Here is a 9,445-nt window from a genome sequence, read left to right as displayed (position 1 = left end):
GCTTAGAGGTTGAGAACTAGATCGTTAAAGCCGTGAGATGACATATTTGCTGGAATTGAATTTACTTTCGAGTAATTCTGAAATTTGACAATAAACAGAGTTTTAGTTGAAGGCAAAAATTAATCCACATTTGAATATGATCAAAACATTCATTAAAATTTTATCTTATGACACCATTTTAAAACATATGATATGGTTGAAAGACACCCAGATCAATCTCAACAGGCTATTCAACATGCAGAGAATTGATTATTTTACCTTTTTAACCGCCTATTTTGTTTCACTTATTAATCGCATGCCAAAGGCACTTTATAAGATCACATGCACTAGAGACTTTTCATCTTTAGATGACTTGCATTGGCGAAATATATCCGCATCAAACTTTGAACAGTACATTTTTTCTATTGTTATTTGCCTATTGCATTTATTTGTACAGCTGTTCCTATAGATTTTCCATATTCGTTAATTTGTCTATGGAGTTTATTTATATAATTTTTTGTGCTGTATTTTTTGCTTTCTTATTTTTCAGCCTCTCCTGGATCACTATCATTTTTCTCGTGACGTTTCAAACAGCTTCAGAAAATGTAAGTCTGCACTATATATATATAGCACATACTTCTAACACTTTTTCCTTTTTTTCAAATTCTAGTTTTATCAAAATCATGTATTTATTTACAATATTAGAACTAGAAGAAAATACGAGGAGAAAGGCTTAAGTATGCATTTCATTTTTTTAAAATTCTATTATATGAATATAATTTAATATAAAATTATATATTATTGTTAAGATTAGAATAAGATTTATATATTATTATGTTCTGCACATAAAAATAAAAACATAACCAATATATATACATAAAAATTAAAACTAGAAAATAGTTCTTTAAAAAAAAAATATTAAAATTATAAAATAATTCTTTAAAATAAAAAAATTAAAATTATAAAATGATTTTTAAATTAAAAAATATAAGATAATTCTTTTATATATATATATATATATATGGGTATATGGGACACCCTTTGCCTCGCTGAAATTGAAATCAGAGTTTTTTATGAACACCATGAATAGTCTTAATAAGGAGTATATTAATAATTTTAATAAGAAGACTGCAGCTCACAAAAAACGACTTAAAAGCTTTGCCAAAGATCAAAAGTGACTTGAAGATATTAGGATGGGAAATACTGACGTTTATAAATTGATATATATGTTTTTGTTTGATTAGCTTTTGAGGGATCTAAAATGTTTGATGTAATAATTTATATACAGTTTATGTTTAATTTCTTGTTATGTCTTTGTATTTTGAGTTTTTCAATTGCATTCATTTGATATCATCTCATAATCTTTTAATAATTTTGAGAAAATATTTGTATATCATTCTAAGTATATTTAGCTTAGAGTATTAAGATTTGTACAATCGGTTAAGATAATTATATCCCAAATAGTGATGTTTTCCTATATTCATCTGATATCTCTCCATCCTTCGATTATTTTGAACAATTATATGCAAATTCTTCTAGGAACAACAATACCTTCAAGGAATTAAAATTTGCATGATCATTTTAAAACATTTACATATTGGAGAGTGATGTCTTGCAATGACACTGATTATTTAATAGCTTTCATTTGACATCTCATCATCCTTTTATTATTTGTAGTATTTATTTGCGTATCATTCTAGAGACACTTAAATTAGAGTACCTAAAAGTAATTGAAATTTACACTATCATCATAAGACATTTGGATCTTAAAAGTCATGTCTTGCTATGCCCTTGTATTTAGAGTTATCCAATCAAATTCACCCGGCATATCATCATCCTTGGTTATTTCATCCCCCCTCTCACCTATTGTGGCCAACCTTTACATGGACTCTTTTGAAAACATTCCTAACATTCAAACCAAAGTGGTGGAAGCATTAGACACCAACGTTTGTTGGCTGCATGGTTGAGAGAAATTAGAAGAATTTCGCTCCCATTTGAATAGCATAGCTAAAGCATCTCATTCACGAAAGCGATAGAATGTAACAACCAACTTCCCTTGATATCCTTGCCATTAAAAAACTAGATGACTCTTCAGCCTGTTGGGTCTATTGTAAATCAACCCACACTAATTTCTACATTCACTCTTCTTCTCATCACCATCTTGACTATAAAGTTGGTGTTTGCAAAACTTTAACCTCGTGCTTTTTTGATTTGTGATACAAAAAACATTGAACGAGAGATTACTTACCTAACTCATGTTTTCTTATCTAATGAGGAAACAAATATCTAGGGCCATCAAGCAACCTAATTATAGGTGTGTTCATGATCCCAAATCCTTAGCCCCTCCTTCCTACCCTAGTGCTTACCTTCCTTCATCAAAGGCCTCTCTAATAAGACTGTAATAGCTACCACGAAAGCAAAACACCATGTAAACCTAGCCTAATCAAATCGATAGAGCTATCAAAATGAAATGCCAAATGAATTAAACAACATTGAATTCAAAAGGAAATAAAACTCATTGCATTCTTTTGATGTCATTTCATCGTTTCTTCTTTCTCCTCTAATGTGATGTAGCTCTCAAATAGGTGAGTACATGTATGCGGCAAGCAAGAATGATTCACCAACGTGATCGTGAGGGTATTCAAAGGATCATGGTTGCAAGAATGAGAAATGAGAGTCCAATTTATTGACTTCGAAGGTTGATTTCAATCAATGGACAAGATTGATTGTGAGGATGAGTTAAGTGAAGCCAAATAGGAAAGGTGTCATTTCCAAGTGGAGAGGGAAATGGAAGGTTAGTGAAGTTAAGTGGAGCAATTTGGGAAAGTGGAAGAGTGAGGTGGAGTTAGAAGTGGAGATCAAAATGGAGGTGGAATTAATAAATATTCACTCCAAATTTTTTAATTAGCCAATTAAATATTCATTTAATTGTGACAAAAGAACTATAAGAGGGACATGCTAGGAATAAGGGGGGCAATAATTAAATGAGTCTGTAACCCTAGAAATGAATTAAGTCAAATTGATGCCAAAGAGATAGAGATTGAGCAATCAACATAATCATTTAATAAAGAAGAGCAACTTAGGTCAAAATGATAGGAAATCGACATGAAGCGATCAAATTAGAGGACAAAAGTATGACATAACATCAACAAATGGTAATGATCAAACACATGATAGGAGATATGTTAAAAAGAGGAATCACAAGCGTTGACCATTTTTTAGTGTCTACATTTTGCCCCTCTTTGAGACAATGTGACTGAGCATTGTTTCAAAGATAAATTGCATTAAATACTACCCTAGCCATAACGGGTTATGTAGTCACATAAATCTGTCCACTTAATTAAATGAATATTTACTATTTATTTGAGCATTTAACCATCATCAGTTAATTAAATTAATATTTAATTAATTCATCCTCAACCCCTTCTCCTATTAATCAAATAGATTATTCAATTTATTTAAATTAATTCATTAAGCTACACTCAAAATCAATTAAATGAATAAAACATATTTATTTAATTTAACCTCATTTCTTCTTTTAAATAAATAATAAAATATTTATTTAAATCCCTAAACTACCCCACCCACCCCCCACTTGCATTCTCCTACAAATGCAAGTTGCACCTATTTAGTTGAAAGAAAGTAATTTTATTTTAATTAAAATCCTATTTTCCCTCACCCACCAAACCCACTTGCATCCTAAACCCATTCTAGATTCTTTTAACCCATCCCCTAATTAGCCTAAAACCCATCCCCTAATTATTGTCACATCCCTAAGCAACTTGGAGTTATTTCTCAAAGCCTCCAAGGTCTTTGAAAAGCATTAAATGCTTTATGTCTCCAACAAGTTAACCCCTAAAGTCTTCCAAACCATTAATGGTTCTTAAATGACCATTTATGGCTCTTACATAACCATTAATGGTTAATTCCACTTGCCCACATGGTTAGAGGCTTTACCTCTAACTCAACCTCCATTTAACTCATGTGTCTCCTCAAGCATTCATTGCTTTGACCATGGTTATCCCCACTAACTCTTGCACAAGAGTTTGTCCATTGGATAAAAGCATTATTCATTGGATAAAAGCTTTATTAATTCAACTCAAGTTTAACCTTACCTCCCAAGCTAACCTTCATGTCATGTCAAGCATTCAATGCTTCTTCCCTCTCCTCTCAAGCCATCTCATGTTGACATTTGTCATCCTGAGATTGGGTTGAAAGCCTTCACATGGGTCATAAGTCTTTCAATCTTGACCCTTGTTGAGATTACTCAATCTCAACCATCCATTTCTCTATTTTTCATATAAATAGAGCCCATTCCTTCATAAACCAGATCCAAAAATCTTGTATGTATCTAATTTATAGTGAAATTTAAGAGAGCATTTTAGAAGCAAATCATAATCTAATTTACATTGTTATTTTGGTTAAAATCAATATAGCTTAATTAGGTGCTTTCTCATATTTAGTATTGCATTTGCATCTTTTAATCAAGTTTAAATCTTGAATCTCCATAAGACTTCCATAGTAGTGCAAAAAGATGAGGGCTACACTCATGTGGAACTTGGAGAGGAGAGGAACAAGGGAGGAGCAGCTATGAACATGTTGACAAGCATTTGGAGGGGTCTTGTGTCTTTCTTTTGCTTTTGCATGTTTTCCATTAAATGTTTGATATCTCTCTTGATATGCTTGCTTAGGATCGTATTTCATTTATGATACTAACACTAATGTTGACTTGTCTATCTTGTCTGTGTGTTTCCTAACAGCCTTTTTGCAAAGCATCATTTGGTGAACCCAACGTGAATCGAACACACAACCTTCTGATATGTTAAAACTATTGACTTTTTGAATTGTTGAAATTACCACACAAGTTGTACTTTAGCGCTATTGAACACGTTTTAGCGCTATTGAACACGTTTTAGCACCTTTGAAAGCTGGAGTTTTACGCTTTTGTCTTTCATTTAGCCCTTTTGTATGTAGATTAGCGCCTTTGTCCATGTATTAGCGTTATTGACAGTTAAATACGCTATTACAACTAGTTTAGCGCTATTGCACTCTCTGTTTGACAGATTATTTTAGCGCTTTTGTCCATTTCATAGCGCCTTTGGCGTTCTTTTAGCGCTCTTATCGATCATTTAGCGTATTTGTGTTAAATAGCGCTTTTGTGTTTACACAGAGTAGTGCTATTGTAACAGAGTTGTAAAAAAATATATTGTAATCGAAAATAATTTTTTTTAGGCTTGTAGAAGCCCACCAAAAACTTCTTTTTCACTAACTGTTTTGTTTTTTATGCAGGGTTTTGCTAACTCTTTTTGCAGGATTTGAAGAGTTAAATTAGGAAGTTTAATTTCTTTGTGTTTTCTAACTTTGTTTTAAAGTTGGATTAAAAAGAACTCACTTTCTCTTTTGGATTAAAAACAACTTCATTTTTCATTTGGGTTATAAAAAAATCAATCAAATTTTCAATTTGGAGCTTTAAAAAGAACCTCATTTTGCAAGTTAAAAAGAACCACAAACTCAATCAAACAACTTTGTTTTTCTTGCAAGTTAGGAACAATCTTTCATTTTGGGCTTAAAACAAACAAACAAATTTCATTTTCTTGCAAAGTTTAAAAATCACAATCAATTTTCATTTTTGCAAGTTAAAAAGAATCAACAACTTGTCAAGTTTTGTTTTCAAAATCGATTTTCCCTTAAAGCAAAAACATGCTTCAATTTGGTTGACTAAGATTTTACTTTCCTAGAGTTAGAAAACATTTTGCCTTGAAGTTAAAAAAAACACCATGTTTGTTGGAGCAACATCTCCAAATAGCATTTAAATCACATTGCAATAAACTAGTTAAAAAGAACAAGTGTTTTCAGTGTTTGACACACTTGTGCAAAAATCTGTAGAGTGGTCCTACTTCTAACACACACTATCCTCTCCCTTGACTCTCATGGTCCTAGGTGTAAGAGAAAAGTGTTAGTAACGCTCGAAATTTTATATTTTTAAGAGAGGCCTGCCAAGAGACACATCACTCTTGGGAACGACCTTGCACGGTAAATCCTTCGAGCTGCTATAGAAATCAGGTGAGAGCGAAAGTTGTAGCCTTGGGTATAGCTGTTCTTACAGTGTAACTTGCCGAAAGGACATATGGGCCCCACCACAAGCTACAAGGCTCTTAAGTGAGTCATTGCAGAATGAACTTATGTCCAAAAACATCGAACATTACTAGACACCTTTTATTAAAGAATCCCACCCGTTCTATTGATTAAGGATATTTGTGAAAAGTTCAGTGCAAGAGCATAGATGGTTTTGCTCCCAAGATACTCACCATAAATATTTCCTTGAGTAGAAATAGGGCTTTTTGAAAGGCTACTTGTAGCTTGATAAAAGTGGTGACTCCCCCATCATAGGGATCATCTATCTGTTATGCTCGCACAAAACTTAGTATATCACATCCTTACCTACCACGGTGGGATTCATAAGGTATGTAGTACCAAAGTCGAAGAAATATCAAGATGTGGGCTGAAATTATCGCAACTGGCCATTGACCTTAGGGATAAAGTGTGTTTGAATTGTCTTCGTCTTGTGTCGAACCAGTAACAATTTGAGCCAACTTCAAGCTTTTGGAAAAAAAACATACAAAACATTTAAAAAGGGGTCAATAAAGTTCATGATTGGGTTGATCTAGACCCACACCTATTGTGCCTTTTGAGGCAAGATTATTGTTCTTGTGTGCTTGCTCTGTTTTCTTGTCAAAGAAATTCAAAACAAATTTAAACCAAGTTTTCATCCAACACAATTTCACATCAACATTGACCAACAAAAACAAACATCAAAAAGTGAAACAAAGTATCAATTTGTATGACCATCACTCACATTTTGAGAAAAAGGAGTCTTCATCAAAAGACTACATTGAAAAAGAGACCATTGAGTTCAAAAAATCTTATTAAAAGAAGGAAGTTTTTAAATATCAATAGACAAATTTTTCTCACATAGAGTCTTCTTGCGTCATATGCATTTATATCTTCAAGGAAAATCCAACGAATTCGACAAAGAGCCTTTGAAAAATAGAGCATTTACTCAGTACAAGGCCTTTAGTTATCATAAAAACAAAGGGGGCAAGATCAAACCTTCTTTCTTTCCAAAAATCTTTATCACCTACAATGTAGCTCAAGGGGAACCACCGACCCCTGAGAGAGAGGAAGAAGTAGAAACCCCTTTTGTGACATAAAGTTTTTATTGAGGTCCATATTCGATCCACTTTCACCTTCACACATCACAAAATAAAAATAAATAACCATTGAACTCTCAAAACACAAAAAGGTCTTGTCGTAAGTTCTTTTAAATATTGCTTAAATCAAACCAACAAATCACTTTTAGGGTGTCTCTACATCTAGGATCAATCATCCTAAGAGGCATTTATACACAGGTTAATACTAGTTTATGAGTGCATCCTCTCATTGCTAGGTAGCTTGGTTTGTAACACATTTCAAACCTTGCTATACCTTATCCCATCCAAATTGTTGAAAACACAAGAGCAATTCACAAAGAAATTTGTTAAACATCCAACCTTCAGTGTTAGAGATCCATCTTCTAAACAATTCACAAAACACTTATCTCTCATCAAAATATTTCATCACCATCCCTCATAAATCACAAAAGCCTCAAAAATTTCAAACAAAATGGCTCACACCAAATCGAAAACTAGACAACTAGAGATTGAAGAGGAGGAAGAAAACCTCAATGATTTCCATGAGGCCATTGGAGGAGGCACAAATGATGAAGATCCTAGCACTCCAACTCCCAAAGCTATAGAAAGAGCACAACACAATCCCAGGTTCAATAGACTTTTTGACGAAATCCTTAGAAACAACGCAGATGCTCATTTTCTGAGACTTGCTCAAGAGGGTGCTAAACAGATACGTCAGACATCCGAACAACATAGCCGTAATGATGGTGGAAGAGGTAGAGATTACTTCTAATATGACCTTAATCAAGGAAATCCCCCACCTCCTCCTCCTACATAAATAGACATGTTGAGACAACAAGTCGAGAATCTCACTCAACGACTCAATAGTGGCGTGAAGTCTACTCGATTTTCACTTAACGATATTTGTCCCTATCCTTTTGATAGGAACATGCTTATGCCACCTTTTCTGTGAGGGTTTGAAACACCTAAGTTTGAAAAGTATAGGGACAAAGGAGACCCTAGATATCATGTCCGAGAATTTCACTCAGCTTGTTTAGAGGTGGCTTATGAGGACACCTATCTAATGCGTCTTTTTCCTCAGAGTTTGGGAGGCACAACCACACAATGGTTTTCCCGATTACCAGGTGGCATTAGAACATTTGAGGAACTAGTCCAAAAGTTCATCGCTCATTATTCACATAACATAGAACGAGATGTTACCATGGCAGACCTATGCAACACCAAACAAAAACCAGGGGAGTTGTTTTCAGCTTTCCTGCAACGATGGAGGCAATTGTCTAGCAATCGTTCTCTTCATTTGCCTAAACAAGAACTAGTAGAAATATTCATTTCCAACTTGAATGACGAAATGGAATTCCATTTAGACATGAATGGTACTGAATCTTTTGAAGAGATGGTCACTCAGGGATTAAAATGTGAATGATCCCTTATCAAAAAGGGACTTATCAAAATCTACAATGAACCAAAAGATGGCCCTTGCTCGTGTTTTAATAGTGATAAACCCAATTTCTAGAACAAGAACAAAAACATCGTCAATGACGGGGTCGTAGATGCAAGGACCGTAAAAATTGCGCAACCTGTGGTAAGATTCGTGGGGTGAAATCCCCCTCCTAAAAAAAACACCATCACTCATCCACAAAATCAAGGTCTCAATGCGCCACAAGAAGAACCAAGACAACGACAACAAAACACACATACACACCCTTAGGGGAACCCATCGAAACAATATTGCGTCAATTGGTCTCTTCCAATCTTGTAACCTTACCGAAAACATCTAACTATGAACCTCAGGTCAAACCTCCATGGTGGAGAGATAATGAACATTGTGAATTCCACCAAGGGAAAGGACATAAGACGAGCAATTGCCATCGACTGAAAGATCTTGTTCAAGATCTTATTGACAGAGGAGAAATTGAAATAGAAGGACACGACCCTAAAACATCAAATGACGATCATCTAATGTTCAAGAATCTGCTTCCATCACATGATCAAAAGGGTCCTTTCACCTCGGGGCGAAACACAGATACTACAACTAATTATACACAAGCTGCCTATAATTATACTGTGAATCACCTCTATGACGCTAATGAACAAGTTGCAACCCTCACCATCAAAGATCCAAATCTTGCATGCAATGTTGTTACACGTCATAGCAAAATTACCATTTGAGCGACATCACAAGGAACAACACCCTTGCCCAAGCAATATAATCTTGTGGAATAATTGGATAAAATGCCCGCACTCATATCCATATTAGAGCTTTTGTGCTTATCTCC

Source organism: Cryptomeria japonica, chromosome 11, assembly GCF_030272615.1.
Source record: "Cryptomeria japonica chromosome 11, Sugi_1.0, whole genome shotgun sequence".
In the NCBI taxonomy this organism is placed as follows: domain Eukaryota; kingdom Viridiplantae; phylum Streptophyta; class Pinopsida; order Cupressales; family Cupressaceae; genus Cryptomeria; species Cryptomeria japonica.
Note: the sequence above shows the minus strand (reverse complement) of the source record.